Here is a 27496-nt window from a genome sequence, read left to right on the forward strand (position 1 = left end):
TACCTTCCGTTAAACATATTAAGTCCCTCACTTCTCCCAAGTTAGACACATAAGACAAATTTATGTGAAACTCGATACTCTAGTAAGGAACAAGACGAATGTTCATTGCCTTTGAACCCAAATAATTTATTAGTCAAAACGATCTTGACAAACGTTGCTTCATAGAATAAACCGGTTGCACCACATGTGAAAGTTTCCAAAAAATTTAAAACGCTCTTGGATATGTCAGGTTTTTTTTTGACAGGAATCAAAGGAAATTTTCATTTGGATCCTATACAAAAATATCACTAGTTTCTGAACATATTCCAAGAGAAAATTTCGCAATTTTGCAAACATTCCAACCGCCCATCAGTACTCGTGGCTTTGCACTTTATGAAGTTAGCACCCTTGTGTGGTATCCTCACGCTTTTCGTTAACGGTTCATAATTCGATGTCTCTTGGTGACAGGTGACAGTAAATCAGCAAACCTCATGGCTCATTCCAACAAGCCAATTCGAACGTGCATCTGACGTCAAACCGATATTTTAATATATCAGTTTGCTGCCATTCGCGCGGGCGTCTCGCTCGGTCTAAAGCTTAGAACGTAGTGCGATTAATTTCTTGCGGTTTCAGTGTTGCAAGTACGTGCGTTTATGAAGCATGCCGTACGTTACACTTTTTGCGGTAGATGTATATGTATGTTGCGTTCACTCAGCCCAATTCCCTGAAGTTATTTTTTTTTATTCCTTAAATTAACACTTACAGTCAAGCTACACATGTTAAAAGGAGTGACATTATATAAGTATTGATAGTAACAATTTACTTACTGCTAACTATACATTGAGCTTGTCGTCGTTATTGACTCTAGGTATCGGCTACTAACTGCCAAAAAACTAGCTTCAGTGCATTGGAATATGTCTAGTTTGCTGTCGCTGTCCAATATATCATTCAAGAAAGACAATGCACGGTGCAGCGGTGAGTGAGATAATGCCCGGGTCCGTTGTTGTAAGTTTGAGCTGCAGGTTACTGTCCTACACTATTCTCCTCAAAACTCCTTGTTTCCCTGCAGAACAGTTCGACGTCCTTTAGTTCGCTTTCTTTCAATTTCTACCGAGTGTAAAATTAATCACAGTCCGTTCCAAGCCTAACATGTACGGACCAGTTAAAGCGAAATGAACGCGCGAACTGATATGATGCCAATATGATTCAAATATCGATTTGATGTAAGGGCACGTTCGAATTGGCCTGTAATTCTAATATTTGTTTCAGCTCACATGAGCACGGTAGCAAATATTACGCGTTACAGGTGATAAGTAGTGTAAATATACACACGAGAAGCGTTATACAATCTGATAAAGTTTTCTGTACAGTTAACAGCAGTCACGCCTAACACATTTAAGGTCACTTCTGGACAATACTATAAAAGCTAACGACTGGTACATATATATTTGAGATGGAATGAGCTATAATATGTCCATGGGCGTTAATATATATATATATATTAATTTCATTAGGCCCATGGGTATATTCAAGTTTTTACTTTTAATATATTGACGTTTATAATTTAATGTTTTTGTTTATGTTTCAAAATATTTAATTTGATTAATTTAACAGCCGTTTAAAATATTCTTACACAATTTTCAATCGTGTAGGTCGTTTTTGCAATCGTGCCGGATACTCCGGATAGGTTAATAATTTAATATGTGTGATGAACAATGAGCGGAATTCTTCATAGCAAAAATCGAACTGTCAGAGGGATTGACCTAACTGTTTTATCGACTTATCGATAAATATTTGTCACTTAACGAAACACAGGTGTCCCTAATTAGCTGACCGCCACTGTATTTTGGTATAATAGTAAAGAATTAAAAGAATAAAACAGAAAATACTTTTATGATGTAAATGAACGTAACATTTAGAGCAATATATTGTGGAAGAATCTTCTTTGAAACTGAAATAAGAATCTTTCTGTATCCATTTTTTTATTGTTTTCTTTTAGGATTAACCATTTTAGTAACACGGCACGGAAATCACTCATGAAAACTCAAGTGACATAAATGACATATGTGACGCTGACATGATTTACTTTAACCGTATTAAAGTAAATCATGTCATGCAAGTTGCTTATCAAAGAGGTCAAATGTTACAGAATAATCTTTTAAGTTTATTATGGATACCTAATGCGATATTATTCCGTAACATCGATAAGTCGATAAAACAGTTAGGTCAATCCCTCTGACAGTTTGATTTGTGCTATGAAGAATTCCGCTCATTGGTGATGAATGTTTGAAATGTCACCGTATTTAAGAGTTATTTCAATTAAAATTTAGTTTTTTCCACACAAGTGTGATGAAAACCATTGTGTGTGCTACGGGCGGTACAAGAATTACGAACTCGTGTTAATTAAGCCCTCGCCTTCGACTTCGGGCTTAAAAACACAATCAAAATAATGAAACACCAAAATAATGTCTATATCTGCTATTATTAAAATAGACAGTGTAAAGGTTTTACAACTGTTGTCTTCGGGATAGCCGTCAAAACTGTCAAATAACGCGTAATTCTCGGCCATAAAAAGGTCAACAAATATTCAAATTCTCTGCACACCACCGCGAACGTAACCTTTGAATAAAACAAAGCCCGTGATACGACATACTTCGACACTGATTTATCGCTTTGAGGCCAACTGATTCATAATGTATCAGGGGGCCTAGCCGAGATGACAATTCTGCAGTAAACGCTATTGTCTCTCTATTACTGTTAAATATTAGTGCGATAGAGACAGGTTTCTCTGCGAACGACGGTCATCTTGGCAAGGCCCCCAGAAGTGGCTTATGTTCGGTAAATGTTCACTCGTAGCGTAAAGTATCAAGTTTGCACTTATGCCTTAGTTCGAGCGAGATGCATTGCAAGTGATGTCAGAATAAAATCAATTTGTAGATTTGAAATGTTGGGACATTTTTTTTCTCCAATCAGAATCAAAAGAGTGCATGAAATCGAGTATAAATGATATAAAGAATCCAAAAAAATTAAGTTTATTGAACAACATCAATAAAATGGCCCAAAAGTGATAAAAAATTGTGTTCGTATCTGGAATCTACAATTTAAGAGCTGCTATAAATATTATGAGATGGTTTATACCCTGACCCAATAAGCCAAATTTGTCGACGCTGTGAAATTGGTGAGATTTTAATATAAATTGCGGAACCATCGGTTGGATTAGGGAGGGACTAACTTTCTTTGAATTATTTTCTTCGGAAGAAATAGTATCAAATTTTAATTGGTTTATCATTTAGTCCTTAAATTAGGGTTAAATAACATAGATATAAAGTAAAAATATACCTAGACAAGTATATATGAGTAGGCACTTAAATCCCTAGTACACAGCAACTGACCTTCGATGGACAAATGTTTATTAACAAATTGGTCGATGAAAAAATGAAATTTTATGAAATAACCAAATCATTGACATCGAAATTACCGTGAACAAACATGCCGCTGTTAGTGGCAGTTTATTTAAGCGTTAAAATTAGCATAATTCAGCAGTAAATTTGTATTAAATGTTTATTTGTTTCTGCCTTTAACAAATATTTGCATAATTTCACGGCATATTGTTTTTGAATAGGTTGCGTCAGTTATGCTTGCAATTACCATTGTACTTCACATGTGGACTGAAAACATGGGTTGGTACAATATAGATTAATATGCAAATACAAATCATAATTTTTGATTTGTTTGATTTTAACATTGTAGTATAAACATACCTACTCTTACTTTAAAATTTTAAATCAACTAACCCCATGCCGTCTTGTACATCCCTACATATATAAATATATACATATAATCACGCCTATTTCCCGGAGAGGTAGGCAGAGACCACGGATTTCCTCTTGCTACGATCCTCTTTCGCGTCATTCGCTTTCATAACATTCCTCATACACGCTCGTTGGTTTAGGGTGCTCTTGACCTAACTTTTCTTCAGGATTTCCCCGATTTGATCAGAGAAAGTCCGCCGAGGTCTACCCCTTCCAGCTCCCTCTTCTACTTCTCCCTTATCAAAGGGGTTTTAAACGTCAATGCGACCAAAACTGCATTATTTTTAGTTATAATTTTATACACATATACATTACATATATACACTTGCTTTACATCACATTTAAACAAAGGCCAATGAGTAAACTACCAATTTGACCCCCATATATCTTCTTCTTCTTCTTCTTCCTAGCTTTATCCCATTTACTTGGGGTCAGCTCTTCTTATATGGCGTCGCCAGGCATATCTATCCTGGGTCGACCCGCATATATGTTCCGTGATAATTTATGATCCCTGGGTCTTAAGATCCTCTATCGTGACACCCTGCGCAAATGACAGTACTTTATTTAAGTCTAAGTTTCTTTCCATATTAATTAACATAATACTGATTCCACGTGCTTTGCAATAATGCATTATGCGCACGCGGCGTTCTGTATTCAAACGTGCGCGTCACTTGCAGTTCGCGTCATTGAAGAGCCATCTAGCATTTGTAAACGTCATTGTACTGGATCTTTAAGTGATCTAAAATTAGCTCATGGCTAATAGAATATGTTATGAGTGATGTCTTTGTTACGCCGATGGGCGTCATGGCTTTGGAATGTTATAGTAAATGAGGAATTTTCCTGAGTTTTTGTTATGACTATTTTACACCTAGTCTCACAGTACTAAGCCTAATAAGGCTTGAGTCGTGCCGAAGGGCCTAGCTAAGTGATAATCGTTATCCAAACAAATAAATATGTCGGCGGCCGATCGTAAGACCAGGCATATCGTGAAATTATTTGGCATACCGTGAAACGTGAAAATCTTCGACTTGTTCGCTGAGTCGACGGAGCCCCGCGCCTCCATTTTCTGGGCAGTTTGTCTTTGGGGCATCTGAAGCAACCTTACGAACATATCCTACCTATCTCTTGGTTTAATGTGACTACCGTCGAAACATTACACAGGAACATTACGATCTGCCTGATCTTACGATCGGCCGCCGACATAGAAATGATGACTTGACGTCGTATCCGTCATCCCGACACAGTTTAACTTTTCGATTGGCTTTTATCGATATACGATTATCATCCTGACTACGACCCCTGTTGGGATACCTGGATCTGGATCTTAATACGCTTGCTAATAAACCCATCGAATAAATAGCGTTTTACGTTACAGCATTTTAGAATATAAAACTTTTAAAATGCTAAACGGTACGACCGACTACAGAAACTTGTACTCTTGTACGTCCGGATAAAGTAAGATTTTCTTTGGCACACAGCCAGAAACATCTGACCCAGTACGCCATGGCATGGCTGCTCTTTTAACTGCAAAAGTGCGAGACAAAAATTATATGAACTGTGTCCTTGATATTTTCTATTCACCAAATTGGTCTGTAGATATGCATTGGTATTAAAAGAACCATTTTATATAAAGTTGTACACTTCACCTTTTGTTTTTGGATTTTTTTATATTATTTCTACTCAGAATCACGAGCTTTTTCTATTCTAATAGAAGTAAAAAAGTGTCCCAAGGTTTTCATTTCCATTTCGTTGCAATTTTTCATCAAATTTGTATGATGGTAACAAAATGAAAGGATTGAAAAGAATATGGAAATTATTGGGACACTTTTTCTCCTATTAGGTAGGACCGATCGAAATACTTTTAAATAGCCATTGTGTGACTTAGTTTTACCCATAGACTTTTAGGTTTAGGATTTTACTTTGTTGCATGTTATATTTAATTTTATAAATATCTGTTACCTATTCCTAACACAACGTTTATTGTAAGTTGCTCTGGAGTTGCAGGTGTACATAGGCTACGAAGACTGCTTACCATCAGGCAGGCCGTATGCTTGTTTGCCACCGACGTAGTATAAAAAAAAAAGTAATGTAAGCTTTACTATGAGTATCCAAAAATAAAATTGAATTAATTTGTTATTATCTATTTCAACAGGTAAAATCCGATGTTCAAGTTGCTCCAAGCCGCCTAGCCGCCTAGCCGCCAACAGAAACGTAAGTTCGTTACGGTGACGCATCGTTATCGTTAAACAATGTGGCTCTTGCTTGCTTGCTTGCTTGCTTCCCGAAACCAGCGCTCATGCCGATACTTCGCGCGTGGTGAATTTGCTTTTGCGTTAGCTTATTCTATTAGGTTGTATGTGGCAAAACGGGTTGCCGATGCCGTTTAAAGTAGAAAATAACAATTAATTGTAAAATCAGAACTACAGAATTTAATAACCAGTTCACCACACAATACTTTCATGAGTTTTGTAATTACTGAGATAAATCAAGATTAAAGTCAAAAAGTCTTAGCTAAGATTTGGCCGTTAGTTAAAATCCATTATGAGATAAATAAGCGGCAATGAATCAAAACTTCATCAAACTTTATGAAACAATTCTCAAAGCTTAGGAATATAATCAATCCTATAAAAACTCATTAGATATGTATAACAGTAAGAGTACAAAACTAAGAATCTTTAAAACCGTAATTCGGCCTATTCTCATGTACGGCTGTGAGACCTGGACACTAACTCAAAAAGAGGAAAGTCAGCTCCTGATAGCGGAAAGAAAAGTGCTCAGGAAGATCCTGGGACCTGTCCGTAGTGAAGACGGCTCCTGGAGGATCCGGAAAAATGCCGAGATCGAAGAGTTGGTGGCTGAGCCCTATATCATCGGCGTAACTAAATCCCACAGACTTCGCTGGCTCGGTCACCTACTCAGAATGGGGGAGGATCGCGTAGTCAAGGAAGCGTACTTGGGGCGACCAACCGGCCGTCGACCGATCGGGCGCCCCAGGTACCGCTGGTGTGATGTCGTGGAGGCGGACCTGCGTCGGCTGAATGCCAATTCATGGCAGGAAACCGCGCTGGATCGGGATAGGTGGCGTTCTCTCGTTTCGGAGGCCAAGATTCTTTTTGGATCGCTGAGCCAAAGCAGTCAGTCAGATATATATAGATGAGTCGAAAAAATCACCTCAGAAATTTTCATGAGGTGATTTTTTCTGCTTAAACCTTAAATCTGTAAAACAAAAAGCATTGATTCTTTTATGCAGTTTCAAACCACCTCGACAAAAATGAGTGCCTTTCATTCCTTGGTTAATAATCTACTATTGTTTAACAGATTAAGGTTTGACAGAAAAAGTCATTTTAGAAAAATTCAACTGTGTATATTAAATGCTACGTAAAACATTAGGCTAAAATATACAAAGCTCAGACGATACAAATAACATCTAACGTACCTATAGTTATAACGGTTCATCCACGTCTGGTGAACGCGCTGCCAATGCTCTGTTTGCATGCAAAGGCTCGCTGTCTGCGCGCTTGCATTACGTATTAAGTGCAATGCGCTAAGAAGTTGAAGGAAGCGAAATGATACCCTGCTTGCCGTCCACGAGCGTAGTACACTTACCGAGCACAGTGCAAACCTCCCGCTTTAGCATCGCACGTGCAGTGCGCTAATAATATTGCACTACGCATTCGCCAGATCTGGACTTACCATCAGAGATCTTCAGCAATGGCGTACCTAGGCGTGAGCGCCTCGCTTGCCGACGTTCTCGCACTCTTGAGATAACAGACGCTATGAAAAGTCACGTGACTATTTCCATACAGTATTTTCTATCAACGATTGTCATTGGCTAGGCCCCCTGGAGATCTCCAAGGCCCACTTAAACTGGCGTTTCCTAAAATAACGAACTCCCAAGTGTTACGAACAACAGCCCAGGTTTCCTGAACCCTAAGCCCCGTGCAAAATGCGTACAAAGTTGGGAGCTCTTGGGATTAATTTTATCGGCAAGAGTTTGCGGAACGTATTGTTCCCGGTGTGCGGTAAACAGAGATTAACGCGTTCAAAGGTGAGCGGACGATACTGTTATGAGTGTCGGCAGGATTTTGACTTTGAAGTAGAAAGAGAAATATTTTTATTCGTAAACACACAAACGAGACGATTAACATATAAGACAAACTAGCGCCGCGCCCCGGATTCGCACGGGTTAACAAATTATACACCAAAACTTTCCTCAAGAGTCACTCTACTGTCTATTGATAAGTAAAAACAGCATGAAAATCAGTTCAGTCGTTTTTGAGTTTATCGCGAACATATAGACGAACAGACGCGGTGGGGACTTTGTTTTATAGGGTGTTAGTGACGTAGAAAGAATAAAGTGCCATTAAATGGCCTCATCTCACTTAGCATGTTGCTGGCTTCCAGCGCTGATCTTCCGATGAGACCAAAATTGACTTTGGTTAAAACTAGTTTACACTAGATCGACTCATCGACAACACAGGAGAACAAGTGCAATCAAGCTTAGGCTTCAATTAGCATGAACTGTGTAGAGTGAAGGTGGTTTTTCAAACTGCCAAAAGATTGCGATTTTCCGTAGGTACTCACATAATGTTTGGCGCAAGCATTACAATTCGAGCCACTCTACTGTCAGCAAAGATTCATGATGACAAAGGAAGATGATAAAGCGAAAAAAGTCACGATACTTCAATCTTTATGACTTCATATAAATTTCCTACGCCTGTGTTTTCGTAGATTATACATATGTCAGTTTCCTGTTTATTTTTAACCAGATCATTGGTCCACAATTTTGGTACGGCGTGGCTACTGGAGAACCTTTTGCCCCGTCTGTATTACGAGAAATTTGCTCCATAAATGACCTTGTATCTATTGCGGATGTTGTAATTTCTCGCAGGGCTGTGGAAGCAAACGGGTGTGCGTTGTGACCGGACGCCAGACGTGGGGGGCAATATCAATAACATGCCACTTCCTTTATTTTCAAGATTTTATTTAGTTTCACCTGTCCCGTCTGTCTGTAATCAAATCTTGCAAGTTAAATTTGACCCACTGCCTTTGTATGTAAGTCGGGTGACAATGCAATATAATGTACCATCGAGCTGATCTGATGATGGAGACAGGAGATGGCCATGGAAACTACTCTGTGATAAAACAACGCAACCTTATTTGGGGTGTTGGTAGAATTGTCTCGATGAGTATTAGTTGCCTGTGGAAAGAAAAGTACCGTCAGCGATAAAAGCATTGTAGCAAAAATGTTTTTTTTTTTTGACAAAAACTTATTAGTGCTAGGACTTACTGTACGGCTTGTATTATTTTTGCTATGACTAGGTATATAGCTGGTAATCAATAGCCCGCTACGGAGATATTTCGCGGGCCCAGCGTCCTTGGCGCAAACTTGCTTTTAATGAAGCCCAAGTTTACGTGCGATCGTTGCCAACGAGATACAGTGAAACCCAGATAAATGGAATTACAAGAAGGCAGCAATTGAAGAGGTTTTTAGATTAGCCAGTCCAAATTAAATATTCAAATTAAAAATATATGTTTAGTTACGGTCATTTTTAGAAACAGGTTTACCATAAAAAAATTTCGAGTACCAGCAAACAACCACCACCAAACACTTTTGGGTTATTTCTACTCAGAATTGTATTGATTTAAAAAGGAATATAAGTGTCCAAAAATGTACAATTTGTGACGTATTTTCACAACGGAGGTGCAAATAACTAAGTAATCTAAGAACTTCACATTTATATACACATTAGATTTAATCCTTATTAAATACGGATTTTTGGCACAATTAAGTTATTCTTTAACCAGGTGTAAGTATCCAAGTTTCCCTAAGATACAAAATAATTACTTCAGGCCCCCGAGATTCACATGTCATTCTCGTTTAGATATATATGGATTAAATATTTATATTACTGAGTATAATTTCAGGCCGGTCTAAAGAATGCCTATTGTCGAGCACAGGACTTTATTCTGCGACAAGGAGGCGTATTCTTATTGTAATATCGGGTAACGAATTTGATCTGTAAATAAATGATAATATTTGAATAGGAAACGATTAAATGACAAAAGGAAACTAGGGAGTGTACGTGAAAAGTGGTCACGGGTGACTTGTTACACTTGATCGATCACCTCGCCTCCTATTGTATGTCAAACTCAAACCCCAGGTCTTACCTAGCAGTACCTAAGAAATGCTAACCTTTTTCAATGACTATACCTACATATAAAGTGACAACTCTCGTTGACGAGATTATGATGCATCTTCAGCATTGTGTAGATAAGCTTTTATCGCTGACTGTACTTTTCTTTCCACAGACAACTAATACTCATTCTACAAGATAATTCTAGAAACTCCAAACACAACTTGACAGTTTAAAAGTGCTTGTTGCTAGGCCTATTTGATTAAATAATATAGGTATTGACTTTGACTTAGGTTGCGTTGTTTTAACACAAGAGTACCCGTGGCCTCCTCCTGTCTCCATCATGAGATCAGCTCGTTGGTACCATGAAATTGCATTGTCACCAGACTTCCATATGTATGCAAATTTTCAGCGTCATTGGAAGTCGGGAAGTGGGTCAAATTTAACTTGCAAGATTTGACCCGTACAAACATATGTTACATACAAGTTACAAAATTCATTGCAAGTTAGTAAAAGCGATTAAGGTGCAGTGAGTTCATTTCCATCCATCCATTCCGTCCTTTCGTGTGTGTGAGTGAGAAGTGTAGGTGAAAGGTGGTCACGGGTAGTTAGCTGCCGGTGACCTGTCACACTTGATGGATCGCCGCCTGCTATTGTATGTCTTACGTAAAAGTGTCCAAAAAGAAAACTGTAAGCCGATTTCTTCAGCGTTCAGTGTGACTGACTTTTACTTTGATATATTTTTCTGCGATCCCCTTTAATTTTGATTTCTGGACTTGGAAATTGGTTGGGTAATTTGGATAAATAAGGATCGTTGCAAGATGGAAGAGAGTCTACGTATGCTAGTCCAGGTGACAATTCAAGTGCCTACTAAGGGGAAACATTAGTGGTAATTTTTTCATACAAATGTTCTCGACATTTTCCTCTCTCAAAACCCAGAGAGGCCCTAGATGAATAGTTTTATATGAGTTTATTATCCGTGCCTGTACGTTTCGTTTTTTTTTATATTCAGGATTTTATAAGAACTTTTTAGCGCTGTTTGAAGTAATCTCGAACAGCGCCAAGAAATTAAATTGTTCAGACACAGATAATTTATTTCTTATTCCATTTCCAAAATTTCGTTACGATTAGTTAAGTTTTAGAGGGAGAAAATGTTGAGAAACAAACCTCGGTTTCTGAGATTTTTAAGCAGGATTTGTCGTCAATGCTGCAGTTGCAGTGGTCTGATCAACGTTTGACCGACCGACTAGGCAAAGCCCGAAACAGATTATTTTACTTTCGACGTTAGACTGAAAATATTGGAACTTCTAGGTTTGACTAAAAATACTTGTCATGGGCCGAAATTTGAATTTATTTCGGGGTATGCCTGAAGGTTTTGGTCAAACCTAGGATAAACCTTTGACTATGACCAGCGGCGTAGCGTATGTGTTTGCCGCCCGGGGCCGATCAAAAATTTGCCGCCCCAATTTATGATCAGCATCACTTAGTCAGATCATAAGTTCTGTCACAAAGATTTTTACTGATAAAAAGTAATAGATACAGTTTTGCATTAAGTATTCAATTTTTTTTTATATTACGTCGGTGACAAACAGGCATACGGCCCACCTGATGGTAAGCAATCTCCGTAGCCTATGTACGCCTGCAACTCTAAAGGAGTTACATGTGCTTTGGCGACCCTGACACTCCGCACCCTGAGTAGGGTCTAGAGTTATTTAGTTGCGGTTTTCTGTAAGGTGGAGGTACTTCCCCAGTTGGACCCTGCTTCAGATCTGGATTGACATCCGCTGTTCTGTGCCCTACCACACAGAGCGAGATGACTTTCACAATGCCCATACCTCTCTCTTGGACGTAGTTTAAAGACGGATCCGGGTTCAAACATATGTAATATTCGAAAAAAAGTTATATTTTATTTTATTTTTTATTTCAATTCCAAAATAAATAAGTAGTAATTAAAGACGAGCTTTACATTTTAAAATAATTATATTACATTTATATCAGTATAAAACAAGCTTTCAAATCATGGCAAACTTTATTTATTAAAAGCTTTGTATAACATTTTATTTGTAAAACTTGTGACCTGACTAAGTAGTTAATAGACAAGACAAATTAGTTGGAAAAGGTGAAAATCAAAAATATCTTCAAAAACTAAAACTTAACTACTGAAAATTTGGCTCTTAAAATTATGCAAAAAGAAAAAAAAACATCTGAAATAATCACACAGAAAATATTGTACATTTACTTCTTTTAAATAAAGAAATACGATGTAACATAATTTACTTAATTATGTACGTTTATACAGTGTATACAATTACACGGTATGAACGAGAAACCCGTCAGATTTTAACCACGTATTCCTGTCTTAAGGAGCAAAAAAAAATATTTGTATTTTGATCAAACTCGGCAAAACAAGTGTGTGTGTGTATGTGTTTTCTGCACACGACACGTTATTTATTTTTACATGTTGGCAAAAAAATACTTTACAACGAATAAATAGTTTTTTTTATTTGCAGATAAATTTTGCGAGTTTCCTTTATAACTTTAATGTCTCTTAGTAAGGCCACATAGTGCTTGCGTCGTCGCAGCCATTAAGGCGTTTTTCACTGAGTTATTACAAAAACGAATTTTCACAACAATTGTCATTATCTTTATAACAAGACCGATTTAAAAAAAACTTGATATGACATTTTAGTTTCTAAACTTGCGGTCAAGAATACTCTTTTAACATCTGTCGGATTCTCATTGTGTATATTCAATATTCACAAAAATATGCAAAGGATAGCCGTGGTCGTATGCTCCGGTCATCATAAGCTTTAAGAGGGGAGTATATAGCACGTGATCGTCCATACAAAAAGATAAAACGTTTTGCCACTTCTCAAATATTTTCCATTCTCCATGATTTTTTAGTATATTATTGACACAATGAAAAAACTTAAGTTTATAGGTATTCCTTTTTTTCAAAATTTGAAAACAATAAACACATAAATAATTCTTAAAAAAAGCGAAACCTATAATAAACTATGCTGAAGCGATGGACATCAAAATCAAAGTGATTTGTTAAGATTTTAGTATGGAAAACGTTTTCTCCCGAAATGTAATTTAATAGAAAAAATACTATTATTTCGCAAGGATCGCAAAGCTATTCTTCCCTCTTCAGGTAAAGGTAAATGATTATTTCAGGTGAGAATGTTTACTTATTTCATACGTTTTTCAGTAGTCTGCCTTACATTTAATTAATTATGGGGTTATAATTTCGTATTTAATTATTTTCTGCCTTCCGGGCGGAAAGCGTCAACTTTTCTCTCGCTGCGCTAAACGAAGTTGCCGCTTTCCGCCTCCAGCAAAATATAGACAAATGTATTTGTGTTCCAAGGGAGCATCCTCCCGTGGTGCGCATACTATTTTTCTGCTCGACGGAGGTGGAAAGCGGCAACTTTGTTTAGCGCAGCGGGGGCAAAGTTGACGCTTTCCGCCCGGAGGGCAGAAAATAACTATTAAAGTCATTTTACATTATTTTTGTGGCAAGGCGCCTTCTGTACAGCAGCAAAGCGCCCAATGCATTTGGTTACGCCCGATGCTTTTACATGAGGGCGCCGAAAGCGCCCGTTATTAGATTGCCCGCAGCGCGACACGTACGTCGAGCTACGCCCGACTTTTTCAATATGAGGGCACCGAAGGAGCCCGGCATTGAACCGCGAGTATCGCGCCACGTTTATAGGGCTGCGCCCAACTATTTTTGAACGAATGTTGGCGCCGAGGGCGCCCGGCTGTAGATCGCACGCAGAAGGCGCCGTGTTAAATTTGATGTGACGTCATATAGGGTTATAGGCATGTTAAAGGTTACACCTATAACCAGCGGACAAGCGTGTAAGCTCGTCGGTGGTTTGGAACGCCGCACTCCGGTAGCGATTGACCGCCCCCGCACACCCGCCCCACGCCGTTCGCTCCCGCGGTGCGTTAGTTCGTTTCGTGGCTTGATTTGAAAATATTGATTTCTTAATTTTATATTTTTTTAAATACCGTTTTTGCCGCCCCCTCTCATGTGCCGCCCGGGGCCATGGCCCCCCTAGCCCCCCCCTCGCTACGCCTCTGACTATGACATATGTTTATGTAGTAAAACTAGTGAACAAAACAAGCGAATGCCCAGCAACTGCATCCGTCTTCTAATCGGTTTACCACACTAGACTTGACGGCACATGTATCTGTGCGAATTACGTCTGAATCGCGCCACTGGGGTACATAAATACATATTTTATACAGTCCGTCTAGCCAGCCAATGAAAAGGCAATTTGTATCGTAAATGTAACCTCGGACGTGTTGCACGTTCAGCTTAGAAACTGCTGGAAAATTCAAAGAGGACATGTTATCAGAGGTATTTTCTTAGAAATCGTGTAGGTGAGATGTTTGTTTTTTATGTTATTTTATATAGACTTCTCATCGTAACCTGACTACCTAAATTTATATTGACGTTAATGTCTCAAAATAATACCATTAACAAAATTACATGTGAGAGACCCTTGCCTTTCCCATCAGCCCCATCACCCAACGGGGATGGACGCATCGATCAACGTCAAATTACTGTCAGTTGATGAAGATTTCAAATCAGTTATTAACACATTCACTGAGCTACGGTGGTAGCGCTACGTCGTAGCCGAAATCCTTCGTAGAGACAAAGCGACGTGTCTTGATTAGCGCTGAATGGGTTAAGCTTCGGCCGATGTATCAATCGTATATCGATCACGATTTTGGCAAAAGGCCATGAGGTCGATTCTAATGTAACAATTTGTAATGGTTATGAACTGGTTGATACGACCTTAACGATCGTGTTGGTTATCACGCATCTTATCTCGCACGCACGACTTTCACTTCATTTCGCAGGCAAGAATCAGTGTGAACGATCATCAAGGTTGTATCAAAATGAGATAAAAACCGCAATACATTTTAAAATCAGATTCGAGCTCCTGTTTGGGGTCGGTATCAAAACAACTGGATTTCAAAATGAGAGTTCTGCACGAGGACGGGATCGCAAAACAACCACAATTGCAGAAAGCCTATATCTCAAAATAACATGGCAGCATAACGACTATCTTGCAAAAGGTCTTCGTCTTAGAATGGTTTAGTAGGTAGGTACGGTAGGTAGCTTAGGTTCGTTAGGTAGCTTCAGATGCCCGAAGGGAAAACCGCCCAGAAATAGGAGAAACATTTATTCGTTTTGCGATCCCGTCCTCATGCAGAACCGGTTTTGAGATCCAGTTGTTTTGATACCGACCCCCTGTTTGCGGGGTGTTTTATTTGGTAGACCAATTTTTTGTTAGTTTAACGTACGAACATCAATTTTAATTGTTTAATGTGTTTTAAATTTATTTTATATTATAAGCAGAGATCGGACAAATTAGCGTCATTGCTCGCAATAATGTGGATATGACTCAAAAGTGATTAAAAAATTAATTATTTAATTATCAGAAAATTTAGAAAAATTACTGATTATTTTCTTTTATACATCTACATTATAAGAAATCTTTGTATTATTTATTGACTAGAAAAGAAAGAATCAAAATTAAATCTTAGGTCAGAAATTAAATAAACGCTGCCAGCCTTCTGGGTACCATAATGCATGAAGGTGACCTGGGGAGCATTTTTTATTTATAAGTTTATTTTAAGTTCTATTATATTTTAGTTTTAATTCTATTTATTTTGTTCGTTTTTTTTAGTTATATACTATGTTACTTGATTAATAAATACATCCATTAATTGTACAGAAATAAACATAAAACAGTTCGAATTGAAAAAAAAAAAGATTTTTTTTTTATCAATTTTGGAGTTATGTCCACATTATTGCGAGCAATGACGCTAATTTGTCCGATCTCTGATTATAAGATTTTAACATACTTAATTAACCGCTTCTATAATAGCCCCAAAGTAGAATCAGAAATATCAACAAAGTATGAACATAACAATTTGTTGTAACAAAACTTCGAACGATTGAACCGAAACTTATAGTCACAATTTCCTTATGCGAGTCACGTCTTCTCCCAACTTGGCCTATATTCCCTTAAGGGACATATGGTAATAGCTGACATATTTTATTTCTAAAAAAGTGTCGCGTTACATCTTTTCGAGATAAAAATATTCAATCCGACTGTCGCTCTATTTGATTTGCGTTCATGTGACAGTGTATGTTATTTAAAATAGGTGAAAGATACTTCGGAAATTCCGCATTAAAATAAAATCGTCTGAAGAGAGAGGCTGGTGTTTTATAAAGTATAATGTTTCGGGTTTTTTGTTCAATTAAACATTTATTACAAGCTTTTATTGAACTTGCAATGTATGTATCTATGTTTGTGCGGGTCAAATCTTGCAAGTTAAAATTGACCTGCAAGATTTGACCCGGTTTCTGACGAAGCTGAAAATTGGCATGCACATGTAAGTCGGGTGACAATGCAATATTATGGTACCATCGAACTGATCTGATGATGGAGACAGGAGGTGGCCATAGGAACTCTGTGATAAAACAACTCAACCTAACTGTGTGTGGAGTTGTTGGAATTGTCTTGATGAATATAACTTGCCTGTGGAATAAAAAGTACAGTCAGCAATAAAAGTTTGTATCAAAAATGAAATTTTTGCCAAAAACTTATATTCTTGATAAAGTCTGAGTAAGAAAAGTGACCCTATTCAAATATGAGCTAATCGTTATCGTGCGTCATCGTGTTGTGTGTATTTGAATTTAACAGGGTCACCTTTAGTTAGGTCTATGTGAACATACCAATATTTCTCCACATTTATAACTTCTGACGTTGAATTTTATTCAAAGTGATATATTAGCGCGCCCACCGCGTCCCTTGCGAGTTGTGAAATGTAATTGGTTTTTGGTAAAACATTTTTATGATTACAAGCTTTTTGGTGGACTATACTACATTATGTACTGTTGTGTATAACATTGTGCGTCAGAAGAATCGGAGTTTTAAGTTTGTTATAAATATAATCATTTATTGTACTATATTTTTGTCGAAACAATAATTATTTAAGTTTTCAACGTACAGGTTAATTTTTGTATTATTTATTTATAAACAATCCTAAAAGGTTGATTTTAGGGAATATTTAATAACAAATCGAGATCAAATTCATAATCTGTTACAAATTCTTAATACGCCTTCAGGATTATCGCTAACTTTACGGGTCGAGCGTAAGCGAGGTGTTTAGTAACTCGAAGCACAGATTCCCTATTTCAGCTGATGAATGAGTTGTGCTTTTCACTAAATTTAAAGGAAAATTTTGCATAATTTATAGCACAGCGCGTAATTTACAGCACGATCCGTCATATTGTACAAATAAACATTTATACGATATGACTTGCTGCGTCCGAAACGGTTTGTTTCGTGGGTTTTTATTACGGAATTAACGACCATGTTTCCGTGAACCGTGAATGTCCGTGTAATCTACGTTTCAAGCTAATTTGGCCGTCAATACGAACGGCACGAAATGTTCAATGTAAAGTAAAGCCATTTAGGCTCAACTATTAAAATCCGCGACTGTACATCAAAAAGGAAAAATACCCATGTAACAGGACGTCACGTTGTTCAAAGTTGATCCCACCGCTCCAGTGGTCCCTACCTTAATGTCATTACCAATTATCGACGCGCTTGGCCGACTCCGGCCCGAACACGGGCATCGACAGTCGTTATTACGAATCACGTTATTTTTCGCTACATTTACTTTCAGTTTGGTGAGCAGATTGAGGAGCTTTAACTGGGAAAAGATACCCATCTATTATATAATATTGAAAGGAATAAAGATATTTTTTTTCAAGTAGGCATTACAATAGGTATTACAATGCGCTTATGAACGTCAAATAAAGCTACGTCGGCTCTAACCCTACACCTCTGCTCGAGAAGATTTAAATCCTTCCTAAATCGGAGAAGGAAAAGTAAGGAAAAGTCACGTAAACATTTCCATACATTATTTCAGTAGCGATTAGCGTTTTCTATCAACGATTGTCACATGGGCAGGGGGGCCTAGCCAAGATGACAATCGTTTGCAGAAAAAAAAAACGTAACAGTATTGTCTTTCTTGCATGTTTCCATATTAGTGCGATAGAGACAGATAGCGTTTCGTTTCTCTGCGAACGATTGTCATATTGGCTAGGCCCGAATCAGGGATCCTGATCGTTTGAGTGCTATATGCTGTATATGTATATCTCAATAGCGCGAAGTAGCCGATAGAGCAGCGACATCTAGTGTGATATAGGGTAACCATAAGCCAGGCGCGGATACAAGATTTGGCTTAGGGGGGGGGGGCCATTTTGAGAAAATCATATATTTTTGCACAGAAAATAAGGTAAAAAAAAATGTTACTCAATTTAGTAATGTGAGAGCCAGGGTTTTAGGGGGGGGGGGGGGCATTGCCCCTATGGCCCCCCCTTGTATCCGCGCCTGCCATAAACTACGAGTACATTTGTCATTTACAGTCAGTAATGCGCAGTTAAATGAGAATTCCTAAACCGTATTGCCGATGTGTGTATGTTTATATGAAATTTCATTAACTTTGGGACATGGTTAGTACATTTATGAAAAATAAATGGAATAAAAAAATGCTGCATATAGCGTTGTTGTAACACAGGTTATATGTAACTCAACCAGACACATGAAAACTATGAAGTAACCGTGCCGGTAGGCATTTACTCGTGTTGATCGCATTTTTGCTAGGTTTATGAAACAAAGTTGAACCGTTATTAAATGGGATTAGCAGAGTAAAGGCCATCAGTCAGCTCGGATAACTGCATTTCCGCGCGGCTTGTCCATTTTAATTGGATTGATTCCATTATTTTATGAAAATTGATAATGTGTGTTAAATGACTGGGAATTTGATGATGTGACTATTTTCGTCAAGTAATTAGGTACATTTTATATAACTTGATTCATAATAACTATGAGAGTTTCCTAGTATTTGCAAGCTTTTTCGAGTATTTAACTTGCCCTGTCACTATGTAGGTACACATATGTTACCTAGTTAGTGTGGGCCAAATCTTGAAAGCTAAACTTGACCTACTTCCCGGTTTCCGATTGAGCTAACATTTTGCATACATATGTAAATCGGATGATAATGCTATATTATGATTACATGAAGCTGATCTGGATGGAGACATTTTTTTTTTTTTTTTATTAATTTATTTATAAAAGAGAAATTACATCGGCTATGATCGCTTATCTGCCAAACTGCATAGCAGTTTGTTGGCAGAAAACTTATTCTACCCTCCAACATTGTTAAGTAAGTTATTGCTTACTTGATTTATAGCTATATTTATAGTGCGAGTGCGATTTCTTACAAACAATTGTAATAGCTTTAGACAGGCAGACTAGATAAACATTAAGCTAACATAAACATTAGTAGCAATAACAGACTATCTAACTAGGCACATACTACATGACTTGGCGCTGGATAGAACAACGCAAATTTATTATGTTTGGGGTTAAGGGGTGAAGGAAAAATTGTCAAGCGGACCCCAGGCTGCCATGAGCCGTGGCAAAATGCCGGGACAACGCGAGGAAGAAGAGATAAGTGCAAGTAATAACGTAGCAAATAGCAGCTGATGCTGTAAATACATGTCATTATGTGGTGACAAGATGTTATCTTATGATTTTCGGGGGCCCTTGCAGATACACTTCGACCCATAGGGATCTTTTGTGTATTTACCCCCCTAGGAAAGATCCGTCAACTACTCAAGAGCTTTTCGGACCATCTCTATCTATATGCCGGATGATGGAGCTCATGGGTAGCATTTTGAATTCCTTTGGTTCCAGATGGCTTGCGCCAAAGCTTTTCATTCTTTGTCTGGCGAGGGCGTGACATTCACACATGAGGTGTTTTACTGGCTCTCCCTCTTCGCCACACATTCGACAATCGGTGTTGTCAGAGTGTCCCATCTTGGCCAAAACTGCTTTGACCCCCTAATGGCCAGTAAACACCTCTCTTCTTTTGATAACTTTCCATAGCTTTTTGCTCCAGCCAAGATGTTATAAACGTTTTTGGTAAGGTGCATTGGGATAACTACGAAAGCGGGATGATTTTGAAAATGGCACGTACCCACCTTTAAAATTATAAACAGTTCATACTTTAGCATCTAACTATAGTAGAAAGTTTCTAGTTTAGTAGATTTTTTCCATTTTCAAAATTATATCGCTTTTGAAGTTACCCCAATGCACCTTATTATATTTTTTTTATCAAGTAACTATTGATTTGAGCGACCATTTTTACCTAAACTTCCAGCTGTAGGTACTGTCGCGGTCCGTTAGCAATTACTCAAATGGCTCCTCCATTAAGATACAAACCCCCGCCCGGCTATCAACTTGTACTCGGTTAATGAGAAAAAATTGCTAACTCTTATTTAGTAGCTTTCTAATTGCTGACCAAACTGCCGTTGGTGTTGATTTAGCTTTGATAATTGGGGGTTCTGTAATACGTTTAACATTCTGAATTAATATAAACGCAGTTAATGTAATATTTGCCAATGCTTATTTTGATTGCGAATTAGGAAGGTACTCGTAGCAGACGGCCACTTTTTGCAGCGATTCAGTGGCGTGTTTCGTGAACGCTCGCAACTCGCGTCACAGAAAAATCCCGTACAAGATGACGAGACTTCTTTTGTTTACTAATTGTCCGAGAGATCTCGCTATTAAGCATAAAACGATTCCTGCATCGCGAAGATACTCAATACTGACAGCCCTTTATCGTCCACTGCTCAGCATAGGCTTCTCTTCTTGTCCCGGTCCTAAGCTAATCTTATCCAGAAGTGACCGGCAATCTTCCAAATGTCGTCCACCCAACAAGCCAACGGAATTTACAGTAACTCTCTTGTAAGTTCTTCTACACTTTGAAGCTGTATTAGACATAACGCGAAATCCTTGACCAGTCGATAAACTAACAATCTCCCGGGGCCCGGATCAAATCAATGTCGGCCCTCGTCGCCGGATATTAGATAATGTTGGTGCGCTTTCCTCCCAATCTGTTTTGAAGTTTGCGGGCGGAAACAATGTGTAATGGAAAACAATGATTGTGTAATACGAGGGCGTTTTGTGTGTTTCTTGCCAACGCATGTCAGTATCTGTACAATCGAATATGTAGTTTTAGAATAACTAGTATAACTACACAACAAGGCTTATTGGCATAACTACTATTGATTTTTTTATCCACTCCGCGTAACTTTTTTTTTAATACCACGTCGGTGACAAAGGGTCACCGTAGTCTATGGATGCCTGCAACACCAGAAATATTACATACACGTTGCCGAACCATTATATAGCAGTTGTTATGACTTCAATAATATCTTAATAATTTGACGACCGGTCTGGTCTGGCCTCGTGGGTAGTGCCCTGCCTATGAAGCCGATGGTCCCGGGTCCAAATCCTGGTAAAGGCATTTATTTGTGTGATGAGCATGGATATTTGTTCCTGTGTCATGGGTGGGTGTCTTCTATGTATTTAAGTATTTATAAATATTTCTATATTATATATATCGTTGTCTAAATACCCTCAACACAAGCCTTATTGAGCTTACTGTGGGACTTAGTCAATTTGTGTAATAATGTCCTATAATATTGAAGCGTGTATATTAACCTTATGGCAGGCCCCATATTACTAAATATTACTACTAGATTACATATTATTAAATGTTACTACTCTGTTAAGGATTTTTTAAATGGTAATAATTTATAGCCTATAAAAAAAATATATGACATGTAATAATTTACCTATAGTTTTCTTCTTCTTCTTCTACCTATAGTATAAGTTTCTCATTCTTATAATTATTTTGTTAGTTAATTAGGTACTGTAATTAGCTTTAAGTTATATTGTATGCCCCTACGGGGTGTCATGGTCTGACTTGTTTGTATATATAACATCTTAATTGAAATGTACATGACTTATATACATATTATGGTATTATCTGGTTTTTGTACCGCCGGCGGGCCGAGATACGCAGGAATAAATCCGAGCTCGCGCGGAGAGTTTCATAGGCCTGCCACCGGGGCCTTCAGAATGAAAGTGACGCACAACACGATAAGCAATAAAAGTTCAATCATCATACGCTTTTCAATGTACGACATAAAGGTATATTAAAACGCCAATTCATTGTCCACGCCCGTTACCTCGCCCTAACAATAACGTATGGGAACTATTCCATGGACGCTATTATCCCACTATGGGATGCATTGAATCGATAACGATAGATAACACCGTTCACAATGCATAAGTTACCAAAGTTTCAATTATTTTTATTCACTTTTCGTAAAAAGTAATTAAATGCTGCATTCGTATAGCGTAGTGTTAACATGAGCATGCTATTTTACTTAACCGAACAGTTGAAAACTTCGACATATCAATATCATTTCGAACATTGATCGTCCGAAATAGTACTTGCGTTTAGTAGCAAAAGCATCAACTCATACTAAACACTTATCAATATGTACCTAAACAAGACCTAAGGCAAATGTACACGTTCGTAGGGGCCTCATTAGCCAAACATTTTTTTTTATAATCTCCGAAATGGAGTTAATTGGAATTCCAGTGTCTTTGAGAAAGTAACTTAATTAAAGGAGTTTAAATTAAAAACACAGTGTATAACAAGTAGCCTTACCACGTTTATTTCTATTTTTATTTAATTATAAAGTAAATACCTCTGATAATGATTCTGGAAGGAAAACGAGTTAACTGTCAATATTACCTAATATCCTGAGACGAAGGCAGGCGATTTCATCCGTTCCCCCGGGCGAGTTTTTGTTACCTTGCAGACTGATCACTGATTTAGTTTCCCTGTTACAAGGCCGTTTCAACACGTGGAATTTAATTATAGATTCATTCATAGTTGGCACGAGATGTGAACGAATCTTTCATAATTTAGATGTTAGATGATAATTGATAAATAAACATATATTTGGGGACAATCTTACACAGATCGACCTAAGCCCAAACTAAGCAATGCTTGTATTATGGGTACTAAGCGACGTTATACATACTTATATAGATAAATACATACTTATACTTATATACATAAATACATACTTATATATATAGAAAACACCCATGACTCAGGAACACATATCTGTGTTCATCGCTATCCTGCCTTTACGCCGAAAATTGTATTGCCGAATTTCACTTGCCAACCAAATTTATCGCAGACGTTTTATTTGGCCGAATAACTTTTACCAATTAATTATTTCGCAACCATAACATTTCCCAACGCCATAGCTGGGAAATGAAATTTGCTTACCAGGTTGGGTTAGGTTAGGTTGGATTATGTAAAGTTTGGAAATGAAATTCGCTCAAATTAAACTTCGGCGAAAAGTTGGTTGGCAAATGAAATTCGACAATACAATTTTCGGCGAAAAGGCAGAGAACCGTGTTCATCACAAAAATAAATGCCCTTACCGGGATTCGAACCCGGGACCACCGGCTTCATAGGCAGGGCCACTACCGACTAGGCCAGATCGGTCGTCAAATTCATTGTAATATCGTATGTACAAATTTATTTGTATTACATTTGTGTTTTGTACTTATTTTGAGCTGTAAAGTCTTTTACTAATACTCTATTACTACAATTACTGGGTTATTAATAATCTGCGAGATTAAGCTGGGCGTGTTTGCTTTTCTGCAAACCGTGATTTTTTACCATCGTGATATCAGTCTTTTTGTTTTTCTATAAAAAAAAATGTGACTCAAATATTTTCTTAAACACAGCTTAAGTAAATAGCTACCATCAGAAGTTACATTCGAACTTAAATTTATTTGATTATCTATGGCATCATAGCGCATTATTCAAGCACCGACGTATATTACGAGCGAGATGCACGATGCAAGTTTGAATTGTCAAAATGAAATGATTTAACATCATTTATGATTCCGACTCACATCAACTCAGACAGCCAGGCTGCTCTGCTGGCACTAGAATCCCTTGAGTCAAACTCAAAACTAGTCCAGAACTGTAAAACAAATCTCAATGCACTGGCAAACTCCAACAAAGTCACACTTAGATGGGTACCAGGGCACTCCGACATTAACGGAAACGAAGAAGCGGACAAACTTGCTAGAAAGGGCGCAGACACACCCCTGGTCGGCCCAGAACCGTTCTGTGGAATCACAAAACGGGATGCATATTCACTGCTCAGCAATTTAGAAAAAATAAGGGCAAACGATTGGTGGAAGTTCGTAAAAGGACAAGAACACTCGAAAGCTCTAATCAAAGGGTTCAACAGCAAAACTGCTAGGGAGCTTCTAGGGCTCAAAAGATACAAAGCCTGCGCGGTGACCAGAATTTTGACTGGACACTGTAAATTGAACAAACACATGTTTCAAATCGGAAAGAAACAAGACGCGACATGCAGGTTCTGCCATGAGTCAGAGGAGACTGCAATGCACATTCTCTGCTCCTGTGGACCACTAATGTCAAAAAGAAGTACCCACCTAGGGCGGCAAGTATTGCAACCCTATGAGGTACAGAACATTACGGCCCAAAGAATCTGGAATTTCCTGGATTCAACGGGCATCAGTAATGAACTTTAAAGGGCTGTCACAATAGACCAATGCCTGGTCGACGTGGCATTCAAAGGCCCACAAACTACAATAATAAATAATAATAATTCCGACTCGGCCTACTGAACTGAACAACAATAAACCAGGAGGCATATTCTGACTAAAAAAAACACGTTATATACTTGATCGGAATTTGTTATGGATTATCTGTCAGTGTCAAAAGTGGTTTATTCCCAAACAAATCCAGATCAAATTGATAACCTGCTATTACAATCAGAACACGCCTCCACGGTACTGCCCTAACAATAAACCGGTAGTATAAAGTGGTCCGCGTTCCATTACAGTAATTAACGGTGCTACGCCCCGTGCTACGGTTCTACGGCGTAGCGTCGTAGCGGCGTAACTTAGAATGCAAATGAAGTTATGCTTGAATATGCTCCATTCTAAAGTGCATATGTAGATGTACACACTTAAATATTTGAGACACAATTTAAAAACTATTAGACTGTTTGTCCATTGAGGCGGAAGCGAAGCGGAATTGTGGAAATAATAGCAATAGTTGCTAATGGTTATTTCTACTCCTATTGCTTGATTCTCCACATCTCCGCTTCGCTCCGCCTCAGTGGACAGCCTTAAACATAGCGGAGAAAATAGAATTAAATTGTATGGTAATAGTTGTGCATGAATATGCTCCGTACATAGGTTCTCAAATATTTTAGACACATCATATTTCGAAACGAATGAATTAACGTGCCATGAATGGTTCCAGGTTCAGGCCTTTCACAAGAGGGTTGGGGTTTGAAATATTTGGATAAAACCATTACGCATTTGAAATTGATCAAAAAACATTTATCAATCTTCCGTGACAAGCCCGCTGTCAAAGATTTCATTTAAATATTAAAGTTCAGATCTGCGAATTAGTCTAAAAGGTTTTTAAATTATTTAAACAGAAGTGTGTCACGTGTTTGACTTAATTAAGGTCATGGTTTGACAAAGAAAAGGAATACATTTTAGAAATTTCTCGTCGTGGCGGTTTGATTTTCCGTATTTCGTTTCGAGATTGTTTACGTTGACATGTTTTCTTACAAGCTGATTTTATTTAGGTATTTGTACCAATTAAATAAATAAATATTAGGGGACGTCTTACACAGATCAACCAAGCCTCAAACTAAGCAAAGCTTGTACTGTGGGTACCAGGCGACGATAAATACATACTTATATTGATAAATACATACTTATATATATAAAAAACATCCATGACTCAGGAACAAATATCAGTGTTCATCACACAAATAAATGCCCTTACCGGGATTCGAACCCTGAATCATCGGCATCGGCGGCAATTGCAAATAAAACCCAATAATATAATATATTATATATTAATTAAGGTCTCTTGTAGTTCCTCAGTCGTAAAATAATTGTAAAATAATTAACAGTCATAAATTACGTAAATTAATCAAATTAAATTAATACATAAAAACGTTAAAGTGCGGGAAAACCATTAATAAATTAAAGTCTGTAAGGTAGAAGTACTAGAGCTCGACGCTGCACTAGTTACCGACATGGGCACTTTATGTCATAGAAATATAGGTTAAATTTGAACAACGAAGATTTTTCTGTATTCGAACTTAATCCTTGTCACTTTGACATAAAGTGCCCATGTCGAGTACTAGTGCAGCGTCGAGCACTAGTACTTCTACCTTATATACCGTACTAAATAAGTAATAACTGAGCTCTCTGAATTCAACAAAAACCCTGTGTATGTTGCAAATTTCGCCGGTTAAGAGTGTAAACCTGCTAAGTTAATCCATTTTGAAATTAGTTTATTTTTAACTTCAATATCAATATATCAATCAAGTAGGTACAAAATTCTCTATTTTCAAAAATTGATTTAGCAGCCTCTTAGGCAACTATTTGGCGACTACATGTACTTAAAAAAATAAAACGTATATATTTTACAACGAACAAGCTTATCAGCATTTCATGCATACTTCCACGTCAACACATCCCATTGTATACATTCCATGCTTCACGGAAAATCCCAGGAATCGCCGCTTCCATTCTTCCCAGGCAAGGAAAATAAACTATCAAATCCTATTGACCGACTACCAAAGCTATGATATTCCACTTCAAAATATATTTTCAGTTCCCATGCTCTGAATGTGGGTCACTGTTGTTCTATAAAGTCTGCAAAAAGTGATATGTTTCTGTTTTAGAGCATTCTAGTTTCCAAATACGTTTTTAATTTTACGATAAGCAATTGAAAGGGTCTAGCAGGCTAAGCGAACAAGAAGTGCCCCCAACGACGGATTTTGTCGATATTTCTGGTAGTGTACTGTTAGGTCCTAAGGACCCTCCATGCTTAACATCAGACCTCGATTCTCTTTTGTTTGCGAGTTATTCAGGATAACGTAAAATAATTAGGGTATCATTGAAAGTGTCATATTTTATAAACGATTCAAGTTACGTGAACCAAACAAAATTATATTTGATAACAATAAAAAAAACTACAAAATGCATATTTTTTACCAGCATCCTGTCTTTAAACTTCATTGCAAAAAATAAAAATATTTTTTTCCTTCCAATTTTTTTTTTACTTTTCGCGGAGGTACACCTCCAAAAAACATATGCATGAGTAGCCACTAATTCCCACTACATACACATATAAAAATATTTGCACAAATGTTCGTGCTTCATGTCAAAAAAAAAAACGATTCTCCAATAAGTAGTCACTGGCATTATATGTACAGATAGAAGTACATCAACGATGACGTGTCAGCTTTGATAACATCTGACACATAATATTATCTGCATTTGTTTTTTGCATTTTTTAGTGGAAAATGGATTGGGATGATGGGAATGGAATGGATGGAGTGTTTAACTCAGGGGAAAACGCATAATTTCAGCCTCGGACTATTGGCGCTCTAAAAATTTGTGCTTTTCATCCCTTAAGAATCTACTATTTCCTTTCACATAGCAGTAATTTGATCACCGTCGGCACGTTCAAAGGATAATAGCCGATATTGCGTAGCAGTAAAGTCGCGCGATC

General features: G+C 37.7%; 1 protein-coding gene and 1 long non-coding RNA gene across 2 annotated transcripts in view; both read left to right on the forward strand.

The window, feature by feature from the left end:
* LOC133519327 (uncharacterized) overlaps nt 1-5985 on the forward strand; it is a 55977-nt gene extending 49992 nt beyond the window's left edge. The window contains exon 3 of the long non-coding RNA XR_009799616.1: nt 5944-5985. This is a non-coding gene — a long non-coding RNA (uncharacterized LOC133519327). The remainder of the gene's footprint in view (nt 1-5943) is intronic.
* Nucleotides 5974-27496, forward strand: part of LOC133519326 (beta-arrestin-1) — an 84319-nt gene continuing 62796 nt past the window's right edge. Inside the window, exon 1 of the mRNA XM_061853366.1 lies at nt 5974-6002. The gene's annotated coding sequence lies outside the window, so the exon portion shown is untranslated. The remainder of the gene's footprint in view (nt 6003-27496) is intronic.

The sequence above is a fragment of the Cydia pomonella genome, chromosome 6 (genome assembly GCF_033807575.1).
Source record: "Cydia pomonella isolate Wapato2018A chromosome 6, ilCydPomo1, whole genome shotgun sequence".
Classification (NCBI taxonomy): Eukaryota; Metazoa; Arthropoda; class Insecta; order Lepidoptera; family Tortricidae; genus Cydia; species Cydia pomonella.